We start from the raw sequence: 15,077 nt of genomic DNA on the forward strand, positions 1-15,077 counted from the left end.
TTAATATATTGTTATACATAATAATATTTATATAATATACATTACAATATATATCAATATATAATATTATATGATAGTATAATAATGTATTATTATATTATCATATAATATACTATATTATTATATATAATATTATTATGTCATATGCTATATTATATTAATATAAGATATTAATATAATATAATATATATTATTATAATATATAATAATAATATAATATATAGTAATATAATATTAATGATATTTATATAATTAATATAATATAATATATTTTAATATAGTATATTGTAATATTATATTATAATATTATAATAAACTATTATAATATAATATATTATATTATTTTAATATAATATATTAATATAACATATTATACTATATTATTATATATAATAATATTATATTTTATATTATGTTATATTAATAAAAGATATTATTATAATATATTATAATATTCATATATTAATATATTACAATATATTATAATATAATAATGTAACAATATAATTAATATATTGTTATATAGAATAATATTTATATAATATATATTATAATATATTAATATAATATATAATAATATATGATTATATAATAATAAATTATTATAATATAATATACTATATTATTATATATAATAATATTATATTTTATACTATATTATATTAATATAAGATATTAATATAATATAATATATATTATTATAATATATTATAATAATAATCAAATAATATATAGTAATATAATATTGTAATAATATAATAATATAATAATGATGTAATATAATATAATATAATATAATTTATTGTTATATATAATAGGATTCATATAATATATATTATAATATGTTATCATATACTATATTATTGTAATACAATATAGTTAATATAAAAATATAATAATAATATATTATATTATAATATATTATATCATATTATTATATATAATAAAGAAAGGGTGAGAGATGCCTGAGAAGAGGAATGGAGAGATGGATTTTGTATGAATTTTTTTTTTAAAAATAATTTTATCTAAAATTTTTTTACAATATTGCCACCTGCATACCCATCTCTCCCTAAAACAATCCTAAGAAATAATTTGGATTGCCAAAGTAACTTGAATTGCCATCCAAAAAAACATACCAAATACAGTAATATGATGGACTCATTTTAAATTACCAACAATGTAGATAGATTACCAGCTACCAAACGTAATTTTAGGAAGAGATTTTAAAATCACAACAATTTAACTGATAGTGGTAAATTTTGGCACGAATTAACTAATGTCACAGCAAACGATACCAAGGCAAATGATTCTTCCCTTCTAATTTCAAACGGGTGTGGTAAACATTATAATGTGTTCTCAGAAGCACATCATATTTTATTAAAATGAGGATTCATGTGCTATGGTTTGACCACTGACAGAATAAATAACCATGATTTACTAAAAAACAGGATGAATCCACCACCGAAAGTTGGATGCGAACCAAAAAAAGTGCAGCATGTGGAAAGGCGCCAAAGTGTGTCGAGTAATCTGACATTAGAAAACACCGGCATAGCCTGGGCCCAGCACAAAAGAGGTTCGTCCATGCTGAACGAACAAACTGAGAAAAATAAATAGATAAACAGAGGGGTCCATAAGGATATTGTAACTGGCATGACTAGAATTTTCATTAAAAAAAAAAAAAAAAGGCTGGCATGACTAGAAAAAAATAAACCGATGAAGCTACAGAAAGAAAACGTACAGCTAGAACAGTATTTGAGAAGTTATTCAAAAAAAAAAAAAAAAAGGTTATCCACGTGAATTAGAAGAACTCGTGTCTCAAGCATATAAATCCAGCTATGTCAGTGACTGAAAGAAAGCTTTATGCGTGTATTACTCCGTCTTTTAATGCAAGTTAGAAACAGAACTACCCATAGATGTAGTAGCAGGCTACCACCAATGATTTAAGCTGCCATATTAAAGTGGAATTTAAATTCCCATATGTCAAGTGTGTCCATTTTGGCGTTTCTCAATTAAGAAGCCTTGGGTATGGTTTTTAATATTTTCAAAAGATTGCAACTTAGCACCTGGAACCTTTCGTACTAACATTGACAGATGCTGTCCATCTTATCTCTCCATTTTGGTCTCTACGTGACCAAGCAGAACTTGCCACAGAAGGAGCTGATCAACAAAATATCCTCAAGAGTCTTAATTTCTTAAGCTTTCAAGGATGCTCCACTCGGCTGCAAAGTCAATTCACGTATAAATTCCTTTCTATATTTGATCTGGAAGGAAACCGGATCGAGAATACTATAGAACCCAATTAAGCAGAGTGGACTAATAAATTGCAGCAGCATTTAGTTTGAAATTAATAAAGCAGAAAACATGCAAAAATTGCTACATGAAGCAAACATGAAGACCAAGCTAGCTATACATGTCAAGCAGCTTTATCAAATTTTACAAACACCAACAACTTAGTTTCACAGTTTCTATGCCTATCACGGGTTTCAGCGATCTCTCTGAGCACTAACTATTGTTGGACCTGTTATTTTCTTGCTGACGATGAGTGTGCTAGTATGCTCATCATGGTAGAGCATATTAAAGCACCCACACAAGCAAAAGTATGATTGATGCAGTACCTTCACCAATGATGCAATTAAAGGAACTCAGTCAAGGACTAAGGTGAAGTACTACAAATGGTCAAGTTGTAACATTCTGGAAGCACGGATTGATCTAAACGAGAATAAACATAAAGCCAGTCAAAAAACAGCATGAACAACAGAAGTGGGTCATACCACATGTCTAATGTGGAATGGTTAGTGTGTTAGAGATCAGGAAGAAGAAATATTTAATTTTTAAAAAAAGAATTTCTCAGATGCCTGAGAGGTACATAAATACTGCAGGAGATCAAGTATTTAATGAAATGATTCTAGGATAGTCAATATTCGTTTTGTTACTGTTAAAAACTGCTTAGTCTTAATGGGATTTAACGTACAGTAAACCACTCCCAACCAACTCTATTGGAGCCGATTATCTGACATCTAAGATCAGTGACTTCTCCATTTACCTTGCCAACCACAATTGTAAGAACATTGCTAGTCTCATTCTGTTTGCACATTGTAAATACTTCTTCATAATTGATCATGGTTTAGAGTGATCAAAGGTGCCTGGTCCTTTTACATGCCTCAAGTACGAGGACTTAAAATTTGTGAAGAAAAAAATAGGGGATAGAGATAAAAAGTAAGAAATAAATGTGATGGAGAAATGGGTGTGATACAACAAAATAAAAAAATTAATCATGATAAAAGGAGGAATAAGTCCTCCCCAGGGCTCCCAGTCATGACCAATTCCATAACTCAAACCCCACATAAAATAACAAATCAACTTCTTTGCTTATAGGCGAGACTCAAGCTGCAATCTTGGTGAAAGAAAGATATCCCCCCCCACCAACTTCACAAGCTTCAAACTCTGTGCTTCGGAAGGTTGATTCTCCCCATACGTTTTTTGGTGAACATTCTCCCCATACGTTTTTTGGTGAACATTCTCCCCATACTTCAAGATAACACATATCTACTAATCCTTTATCAATTATGGAATTTTATTTACTAAATCTGAATATGAGGTTTGAAGCTCTCTTTACTTGTATCTATCATCCAAATGATTCAGCCTCACAGGCTTTAGAGCTTTTAGAGGAATGTTTTTCATGTTAAAGACTGCCATTAAGGAGCACTACGACAGTTCAAGCTTCTTTTACGTGCAACTCAAATATTAATACTCTTGTAAGAATGTATTTGGATTGTATTCTCTTCTCTGCCATATAAATTTGATTCAATAATAGGTAAGTTTACAACAGTACAAAAGCTATAGCTGCATTTATGGAATCCAACATGTTTTTGTAACATAATTGAAAACATTTTCTAGATCTAATGACTTGAGTTACCAATTAAGCAACAACTCTGGCCCTGTCAGTTGGTATTTGCAATATCAAATTGTTTTGGCACTTTTGTACCATTAACTTTATGATCACTTATTTCACTTAATCTACAGTAGTCACTGTCTATCAAAACGTATTCCAATATCCTACAAGAGAAACATATTCTTATGGAACTATAGTTAGTTTTAAAAAAAAGGGATTAGATTCAAACTAAGCATAAAAATGAATGTAAGCACTTAATGGGCATAACAGGCTGCCAAACTGACCAGTTACAAAATCATAAAGATGAAACAAACACCAATAGAGTAGCCCAAAGTAGGGTTTAATGCCTCACTTGAGGTTTACACTATCATTTTGGCAACTCAGTTGAGCAGTCTCCACATATTTCCGTCCACTGCTTTCAACAAATAGATCAGGATAGTTCTATTAAAAAGGAAATAAATATGGTTATACCTTGGTAACAGGATCTTAAATGAAGTCAGCAGTATTCAATTTGTCACATGGAGGCAGTGAGGTGAGAGTAAAAAGGCAAGCTTACGATGCTCAAAAGTTCAAAAGGCGAGAAAGAATAACACAAATAAAGAAGAGTTGAGATGCCAGATAAGACCCCAGCAGTACATCTGAAGAAAAAAGGAAAAAGAAAATCAAACAAAGAAAAAGGGAAACAAAGAACATAAACAGACCAGAGAAGCTGAGAAAACAAAAGGGTAACAACACAATAACAAAGATATAATACACAAAAATTAAGCTCACTCACATCAAAGACATTAAAGAGAACAATAAGGGCAAAATGGAGAAGAAAAATAAGAAAATAAACCAATCCAAGAAACAGCAAAACACTAGCCTAACCTTAAATTCAAAAAAAAAAAAATCAAAAGTAAAAAAGCAATAAGTCATATAATGAAGACCTGAGCAAGGTTTTAAAAACCTGTAGGTGGGAGATGAGTGATTAGGCGACTGCCTACCACTTAGGTGCTAAGTGGGGACCTAGAGTTCAAGGTGGTCTCATGAATTAAAAATTACAAAAACTATAAATATGAGGTGATTCATTGAAAATTTAGAAGATAATAATAACCCAAAAGATGTTGTCATATATGAGTAACCAAATTTAAAAGCAGGATAATATCCAAAACATTAAAGTCATTAAATTCAATATTACAATGAAATACTATATGATATGATATCATGAAAACTTTAAAAAATGATATAACAACGAAGAATAGCATTAAAAGCATGAAAAAAAGTAGCATAACAAACTAATAGATAAACTAACGAGATTATAAACTATTCCAATTTATTGCCCAGTCTTCATTCTTTTTTTCACTTTTTTTATTTTCTCTTTTTGGCGTAGCAGATGCCCAGCAGCAATGATGGTGTTCAGCAGCACCACCACCACTGGCAGAAGAAGATGAAAAAGAAGAAGAAAAAAACATCTTTCTGATTAGCAACTGTCATAGATTCCATGACTAACAAAGTGCTGGAATGACATCTTTCTTCCTCCCACCATCTTAGGGTTTAGGCCCGAAGGCGACCAATTTTAGCAACCACCTAAGCATAGATGCACGCCACAGTGTGACATGCATTGTATGTGGCCTGCCCAGACCCAGGTAGGCCATGTGGGACCCAATCCACCTTTGGCAGCTGCACAGTCGGCGCCCAACCCACTTTTTTTAAAACAATGAACCTAAGAAATCAAGCCCATATCAAATAAACTGGAAAATATAGCATAAGGAGGGCAAAATAGATAGCGCATAAAACTAAAAATGAACGCATTGAAGAAATAGATAAAATCCAAGGCCAATATAAGACTAAGAAGAATTCAAGAAGCAAAAATGTTGATGAATCAAATGACGAAGACTTCAGATATAAAGATTAAGCCCATGCCTGAAAAAATAAAAGAAAAGAACATCAAACATAGAAAACATGAAATCAAGAAAACATATTGAAGAGAGAGAGAGAGAATGCAAAGCTAATGCTGGGGAAAAGGCGACATATATTACAACAGATCCAACTAAACAAGATCTCAGGTGCCAAAATAAAGCCCACATTAAAATATTAAAATTATAAAACAAAAGGATATTAAATGGATTGAATACAAATAAAACAAAAAACTGATCAAAAAGAGGAAACACTAAGGCTACTTTGAGATTCACAAAGAACACAGAGGCAAGAAATAAAACACTTAAATTCAATAGTGAAGCCCTTATATGCCAAAATTCAGCTCAAATCAATATTTTTAAAAAAAGTAAAATAAAAGAATAGACTGATCTAATATAGACACACATTCAAGAGGCAAGAAAGAAAATACTACCTCCAACTAAAGACCCCAGATGCTGAAAAAGAAACCAATCTATAACATCAAAAATATTAAAAAAGAGCATGGAAAAAATAATGTGATTTGAAATTCACCGAAGTTCAAAAGACAAGAAATATAACACTAAACAGATATCAGATGATGAAGACAATTGTACAAAATCATGATAAATTTTTTTTAAAAAAACAAATTGAATGAATAAATAATAAAAGAAACACAAAAATAAGGAAATAAACGGATTGCAGAGGACAAAATGATTGCAAAGGAAAATAATTTTTACTACGTTTGGTTGATGAAAAAATTACTCTGAAAAATAAAACTGAAAAAACATTATTATGTTTGGTTGGAGGTAAATTTATATAGGAATATGACCAAATTTATAAATATATCCTTCAACGTAAAATAATTTTCTAATACTAGGATAGCATTATCATCTCCAATTAGTTTTTATATAATGACTATAATCACATAGCCCTTTGCATAATGTCATCTCTATCTTAATTTTTTTACAAAAGCTCTTTATTAAATGAATTTGGAATGACATCATAATAAATTCAATAATTACATATGCAGCTTTATTAAGGATATTTTTGTCAAATATGGATTACCGTCACTCAAGAATTTATCGATTACCAACCCCTCTATGGTATTTATTTTATCTTCTCTCTGAAAAATAAACATGGGGCCCACCAATTTTTTTACCATCTCTCTCTTCCTTTTTGCATACCAAACATGGTAATCTAACATAAAATTCATTTTCCTGTACCAGATTACCTCCAACCAAACGGATCCTAAGAGTAATTTACGTCTTAAGATACATAGAATTCAGGAGGCAAGAAAGATGACACCATGCCTAAGTCCCATAATAAGGACCTAAGACATTGAAATTAATCCTATACCAAATACTTCAAAAAAAAATAAAAAGAATATCAAACATGAAAAAGTAATTCACAGGATAGTACATAAATACTTGACCATATACAACACTTGGATTCGCACTGCAAAAACCGTAGATATCAAGTACGGATCCAGTAAACCAACAAAATCTTCTACTCTTTTCCTAGAAAGAATGGAAGAAACAACCCAATGTCTATAAAACATAAACGAAAGAACCCAACCCACAAAGAACCAAAGAGTGAAGAAAAACTCTAACAGCCTCCTGCTTGAATCAGGTAAGATGATACAACTGAGAGTTTAATGGGCACTAAAAACATTGAGACATGCATCCAAATATTGAAGGGTTTTAGTTGGTTCCTTGTGAAAGTAGCAGAATATCAATAACAAGAACGAATCTTGACAACATAAATCACTAAAATGAAGAAGAAAAGGAGAAATCCTAGATGAAGTAAACTGGTAAAAGTCAGAAGAAATGGAAAGTGAAGAGAGATGCTCACCTCAACAAGGAAATTGCAGATTACAGTCTTTCTTAAAAGAGGATATCTATGGGATCATACAATTCGAACACATTTTTCCTTCAAAGAAGCATGATTCATTCACCTGAGAGCCTTCTTGGTTTCAAAGAGATGCTGAATTCAAAGAAGGGATCACAAATCAATGACAAAACACAAACGGAATAATAAATTACCAAAAACAAAATAATTTAAAGTCTTGCAGTGAAAGATACAAATATAATGCCAAAACGAAATTTTTAGAAAGAGATTTCTTGATCATAAATCAAGCAATTCACCAAATCTAAAAAAGATCCATATCAATTGAAGCAATAAAGAAAATGGTTTGCCAAGTTAATTACAGATGCATATATACAGAGGGGAAAAGAAGATAAGATCAGATATCTCCCAACTAAATATTAAGTTTTCACACCAAGAAAAAATGACAAAGAAATGGGTGCTACACCCTGCTTGCATAACTATTTCACTTCATTAAGATTGTCCAAACACTTCACTCTTCCATTCAAGATTAGAATGCAGACTGTTTGTAAGTTCGGACAGCTAACTGTTCAGCACGAAAATTGACATCCATAGATCTAAGCAAGAAGATTAGATTGTGGCTTGCATGGAAAAAAAGGATCGAATAATACCCACATCATAAAAATAAAATTCAACCAACCATCAATATTGACAAGCCAAGGACAGCAAACCCAAATGAGTACTAGCAACTGATAGTTATGCATTGATATTAATGTTGAACTAACGAGATACCACAAAAAAATTTATTTGCATAGTATCTACCATAGGCACACAAAAGTATCTGAGAGTTATCCAATAGTGGCAAGCTTAGCTTTTCTACTCCAATCTCTAGGTATATCTGATAGGTATAGACTTGAATTTTGAAGCGGACTCTTTATTCAACTAACTTATCACACCCAAGAAGAGCGATGAGTCCATTAGAATCACATTAAGAGAATGTTAAACAATTTCTAAGTTGAGTCTATTTTGATTGCTTCAGATCTGAACATGATTGACAGCCAATGTTTAAAACTGGTCAAGATTTTAGAAAATATTTATTCCACATAAACATAAGGCAAACTAATTTAAAAATCTAAACCTTGTAAAGAGAAGGATTTATGCACAGAGGTTTAATAACTCTTGTTGCTTATCTCAGATACTGGATGTAGAAACCAACACCCAAGTTAAGCCCACATAAATACAGCAAAAGAATATCAAAACAGATTAGAACACAAAAGTAAGAAAATACACTGATGAAAGAAATAGGGACAAATGGTAACATTATATTCGCAGCATTCAAGATGCAAGATCAATAACATTAAATCCAAGTAATCTAGGGAGGATTTCAGCTTTTGAAATTAAGTCTACATCAAGAAAAGATAAAGAGAGAGAATACCAAACTGTGATCATAGTAGAGTACATGAAGGCTTGATCATACATAACACTCGATCCAGCCCTGCAAAAAAAAAAACCCACATATATAACACATAGAGGCAGAAAACCAACAAAAATAAAATTCTACTTTCTTGCAGGAGAGATGAGCAAAAACACACCAATGTTGACAGAACATAAAAGAAAGAACAAAACCCACAAAAGAACCAAAGAGTGGACTGGGTAACCAAAGAAACACATCGTTGCTTGCTTGAATGGGTAGGACAATACAATCCAGAGCTTAAGTGACCGATTGAAACATTGAGACCATACCTCCACGTATTTTAGGTATTGATGGATTCTTTCCAAAAGATGAACAATGTCAAGAACAAGAACAAATGATGACAAAATAAATAGCTAAAGATGGAAAAAAAATCACAGATGAGTTAAATTGCTAAAAGTGGTGGGGTCGTGGTGTTTTCTTGTTCTTTTCTTTTTTTTTGGTGTGGGGGCGGGGAGGGGCACGGTGCATGCATCATTGCATAATCTGAATGGACTTATCCTTCAGAGAGGCATGATTCATCAATTTGAGAGACTTCTCAGTTTCTGAGGTTGCGAGGCTTTAAAAAGAGATCAGAAATCAATCAAAGAACACAAAGTAGAACTGGAGGTTAGGGATTTAAGAAAGCCGAATACCACAGTTGAACAAAAGGAACTTGCAAGCAGCAAAGCAAACGACAGTGCCAGAATCCAAAAATAAACCCAAGTGACCATAAAGAAAATCTCTGTGCAAGACCCAAAATGATCTTAAAGGGAGATTCAGATCTGCAACAAGTTTTATTAAAAAAGAAAAAAAGGAAAGAAAAAAGAGAGAGAGAGAGATACAGCAACACAATAGTTGAGATCAAATTAATCTTATCAAAATAATAGCTGACCTACTTGAGGGGATTTATCAAAACCTTTTGTAAATATGTATGCTTCAGATCTTTCCTGCCCTTTTGGTAAAAATTACCATCCTGCCCGCAATCTGCGCAAAAATGGAACAAGTTAATGCCTACAATGATATACAATGGGAGCTAATACTGTGCAATCATTTCCTTTGAAATCCATTTCCTATCCCTGAGCTATAAGCAGAATTGGAAGAAGCGTGAACTTCTATATCATGCTTTGAAAAGCACAGATAAACCAAACAATTATTAACTAATCAAAGAGTCCATATACATACATAATGCATATGGATATGCATAAATAAAAATATGGATATGATTTACCTTTTCTATCAAACTAATACATATGATGCAGATAGGACTTTAATCATCTGAATGAATGACAGTTCAGTTGGAAGCATACTCGTCATCATCTAGCATGCAAAGGAAAACTAAAACCAAGAATATGTTTTAATAGGTTAATTAGAGTAAGTAGGTCCACCAATCTACATCCATGTTTCCGAACATGCAGCAGATAAAAAGGTTTTCTTTTCATAGACAACACAATATCAGCAATACAAAAAATGATAATCTTTTTTTAATTTGAAATGATTATTTTTTAATCTGAAATGATTATATTTTTAAAGAATAGACAAAAAGAAAAATGAAGACTGACACCCACTACAAGGGTTTCATGGACCAAATGAAGCCTCGCTGCACATTCCAACAGTTCCTGACCATTCATTTTAAGTGCTTACAAAAGGATCATAGATAAATACTATTAACGGTGAATGTATAAAATAATGGATAACCTTGTGTGCTTTTGATGGCCCTCGTTCCATAAGAAAAATGAGAAAACATCTTAACATCAAAAATTTTCAAGATCATTGCTCCAGATCTTTGAAAGGGAAAGAGAGATGAAAAATTCTGCTAGCTGTGATCTTTTAAAGCAATTATTTTAAAGAAAAAAGTGAAGGTTTTGTAAATTACAGATCTAGGATGACAATCAATGTTGATCTACGTTATGTGCTGAAGAATTGATCACCACCGGAAAGAAAAGAAAAAGTGTACTCTCTGAGCTGCTTCTTCAATGGCAAATTCAATGACCAAATCTCCTGAAGCATCTACCATCAGCAAAAGCGAACCAGAATTCGACAATTTTGCCGTCCTGTTAAAAGAATTCAGCCCTGCAGAGGGAAGAAGCACATAAAACACATGCACATATGTATGTTATATAACTGAAAGGCATTTAGATGCTTTAGAAGATGGTAGACACATCATGTTGTTCAGCATCACTGGACCGGTTCCAACCACTATTGCTTTTGATCTAGATGTCAGATTTTCTTTACCGACAGGAATTAGCTACATCAGACAGAATTAACATTGTTGTACATCTAGAAAACCAAAACACCCCTGAAATTACTAGGACAATTAAAGTACCCCTTTCTTTTGAAAAAAAATAGTGAAAGTGCCTCGAGTTCAGGTTTAATCTCACTGTTTGCTCTGCACTTTTATAGAATTGTTCCTGCTTTGGCACCAGATTCCATTCACAGCTCTTTCTCAAAGCCTTGGGCCCTGAGTCAAAACCCTGCACTGGAGACACAACTAGAAATCCATGTTCATTTGCTGGAGGAGCTTGAGGAAACACTACGGCGCAAGAAAGCCATATGGTTTGGTCTCTGGTGTGCAAAGTCTCTGAAACCAAAGATCCAAATTTACTATTAGTTTTTGAGCCTGGAAAAATTCAAACTAGAAAGGTCAGATTGTATGATATGAATAAACTCACATAAAGCTTAGATGAAAACATAGAATTCAAATTAGAAACTGATTAAAATCAAGATAGAATGACTGCCAGATTTTCATTTGAGGAAACTTAAGTTTTTGAAATAAAAGTATCACAATGCTATAGAATGACATTCCAGAATTCATCCGAAGAGCAAGAAAAACGTGATGTGCATATGACATTAATACGAAAGTATTACGTGAGTAATGTCATTATATAGATAAAATGCCAGGCAGCTTTAAATAAGAAAAACTGCATAATCAGCTACTATTAAAAATGAAAGCTATTTATTAGCAATGCTGTGGATATCCTACAAAGGTATGTAAGCTTGGAAGAAGAAGAAGCATGGAAAAGTCATAGAACAAGATCTTTCTAAGGCATAGTTGCAGTAAGACCCTATGGCTCTTACAAGATACAACAATCTTACAGAACCACAACAAACAAACCTGACAAGGAACCTGAATTTTGAGTGTGGTCGTAAACTAAATTTCAGTTGGAAGGTCACGCTATTACTATAAGTATTAGAAATCTACTAGCAATGGTGGTGCAAGCTACAAAATTGTATTCTCACATCCTGTTTTTGATCAGCACTTTGCCATACATTTCCCTGCTAGAAATAGGATAACAGTTTTGTCAAGCCAAACGGGAGCAAGTTAAGAACTTGGTTCCAGATGATGCATTTAACTCTGTTAGTTTCACAGTAGGCATTCAGTTGGAGACCCACTCAAAAAGCTTAAGAGTGTAATATAAAGGCAAGCTGTATTTTTCCAAATCAGCATGAGCAACTCCAATAAGAAAATGAACTGCTACTCTAGACAGCATTTAAGATATGTAAACAGAAAACAAGTATACAGATACTGATGAAATGAATCGCGATTATAGATCGAGATAATGCAACCCTATAAAAAGGTATTGAGCCAGCAAGTCATTGAGGTTCTTCCAAGACAAGGATACAATGCAGAGTAATCGCAATGTGGCAATTCCATCATAGCGCAGATCCCCTCCCGAAAACAAGATCATCAGCCTTTGATCACGAAGAAAAAGAAGTAAAATGAAACAAAAAACTGTAAATATAACCAAGTGAATAAGATGTTCAAAAATATATTACCATCAAGCAAATAATGTATAGATGCAGATTCTGCAGGATGTCTAGCTAGCTAAATATCAGCTTAATTCTCAAGACATTGAATTGAGACTTCAAGTATGTACAATCATGTGCGGGAAAAATATTAAGGTGTTGCTACATAGGGGAAGTATGCACAATACTTACCTCAGAAATTTAACACCATGAAGGAAAGAATAGTCACACTAAAGTCAACTAATTATATCACGGCACATTCTTGCAAGGCACAACCATAATTGATGGACAGAAAATACTTGAACATTCACAATGGTCTTAAAGTCGGTTGCCCGTATATCTAATGGCCAAAATCTACAGAATAGGCTTAAATAATGCCCTTAGAGATCTTCTCATTTTGAGTTCATGCATCATTGTGAGGGTCAAAATAACCAAGAGAGGAATACGTGATATTCAGAATTTTTCTGGTCCAAGAGGCTGTCATGGGCTTTTAGCATATACACCATGGGGCAGAAAACATTTGAAATATCTTCAAATCAACTCAAAAAATCCACAAATTCAAGAATTCAAAAAAAAAAAAAGAATATTTATATGCTAATTTAGCAATTAACTTTGATGCATGTACCCATGATACTCTCTCGAAGGCAGTCCAATTGAAAAGGCAAAGAAAACTCCCGGCTGGCTTCAGATTCACAAAATTTAAAGGAAAAGCAGCACCACGCCAAATCTAAACCAAGTAACAAATGCATCAAACATGTCAAAAAAACCCCGCATCTATATATTAATAAATAAAATAAGAATACCAAATGGAGAAACTACAAAGATACAGAAAACAAACTGATCAACTAGCGGAAAAAACCCAAGGCTAAATTAACATTCGCAACACAAAAAAGGAAAAAAGAAAATTCAAGAGGCAAGAAACGAAGCACTAGATCCAACTCAAACAATAAAGACAATAATGGGAAAAAGGAAGAAATACCAAATAGACACGATATAAAAATAAGAAAAAACTGACACCCACCAAAAAAAAATTCAAGAAGCAAGAAATATAACATTTTATTTGAAACTAAGACGACAACAACTTACTGGAAGAATGATAGAACAGAAAAAATACAAAAGGTAAAAAAAAAAAAAAAAGACTGATCAAGAAACATAGAAGATAACTTAAGATTCACGGCGAGGACTTGGAAAAGGGATCGGAAACCTATCAAGAAACACAAAAAAAAAAAAAAGGGAGAAAGAGATACAAGCGAGAGTTAGGGATGGAAGCAAGAGCGGATACCGTGGTGGAAGGAGAAGAACTAAGTGACGAGGCCAAGGTTGAGGCCGGTGACTCTGGTCTGGGACTTAGAAAAAGCATCGGAAACCGATCAAGAAACCAAGAGAGAGATACAAGCGAGAGTTAGGGATGGAAGGAAGGGCGGAAAACGTGGTGGAAGTAGAAGAACCGAGTGCCGAGGCCAAGGTCGAGGACGGCGACTCTTCCCCTTTCCTCGCCTACTCCGTCGTCAGTTTCTCGAACTCTCCCTCTTGAAACTCGGAGAGCTTTCGGCTCCCCCGTCGGCCGTCGTCGGTTTCTCCAACCCTTCCCCCGAGACTTGGAGGGCTTTTAATTACATCTCAGCTTCTTTTCTTGGCGGGAGAGGGCGAAGGTGGGGCCGTGAGAGCGGAATAAATGCGAGGCCGCCCTTATATGAGGTGTATACGAGAAATTATTGCATGGACCAGGACAAATCTCGGAGCGTATGCACGGTGGTAACGCGCAATCGGGGATTGGTGAAATTCAAGGGGTAATGTGGCGTGTTATACACCGTGGGATTTACGGTGGTCCATTGGACCTGGTCCAAGTGATAATTACATGGTGTATACATACGATCTCCATGCGTAAAATCATCGTAGAATGTTCGAGCTCTGGCTTTAGGACGGTGCACCCTATACCATTTTTTAATCTTTTCTCGTCTCAATAGGGTTCATTTTAAAATACATGATGATTAAAGATGATAAAATATGATCCGATCTATCAATTTAATTTATATTTAATTTAATATAAATAAATTTAAATTTAGACTAAATAAATTTAAACCATAAATAGATCGATTCGTTTGATCTATTTATTATTTAGATCGGATTTAGATTTTATGTGTCTAAATTGCTTGACTCGTTTAATCCGTATAAATTTTGGATTGGTTATGAATTTGACTTTTGGATAATAAGCTAATGGGCTGAGACTTTTCTCATACAAGCCTGCAACGTGGAGCGTGCTTGTGAGAATTTCATTTTTTCCAAACT

The 15,077-nt window shown here is 33.0% G+C and overlaps 1 long non-coding RNA gene across 14 annotated transcripts; it reads right to left on the minus strand.

Moving 5' to 3' along the window:
- Positions 1 to 1,292: 1,292 nt before the first annotated feature.
- On the minus strand, positions 1,293 to 14,435 carry LOC109505614 (uncharacterized). Of its 14 annotated transcripts, XR_012140128.1 has the most exons (8): positions 11,423 to 14,435; positions 10,918 to 11,114; positions 9,937 to 10,028; positions 9,027 to 9,086; positions 7,619 to 7,750; positions 4,449 to 4,530; positions 4,245 to 4,333; positions 1,293 to 1,597 (listed from the first exon to the last, which is right to left on the minus strand). It is a non-coding gene; the product is annotated as an uncharacterized lncRNA (long non-coding RNA). The 14 variants fall into 14 exon arrangements; XR_012140119.1 differs by having other exon boundaries at positions 4,245 to 4,530; XR_012140129.1 differs by lacking the exon at positions 1,293 to 1,597 and having other exon boundaries at positions 1,620 to 4,530; positions 11,423 to 11,622; positions 14,071 to 14,435.
- Between the last annotated feature and the right edge of the window lie 642 nt (positions 14,436 to 15,077).

The sequence above is a fragment of the Elaeis guineensis genome, chromosome 3 (genome assembly GCF_000442705.2).
Source record: "Elaeis guineensis isolate ETL-2024a chromosome 3, EG11, whole genome shotgun sequence".
In the NCBI taxonomy this organism is placed as follows: domain Eukaryota; kingdom Viridiplantae; phylum Streptophyta; class Magnoliopsida; order Arecales; family Arecaceae; genus Elaeis; species Elaeis guineensis.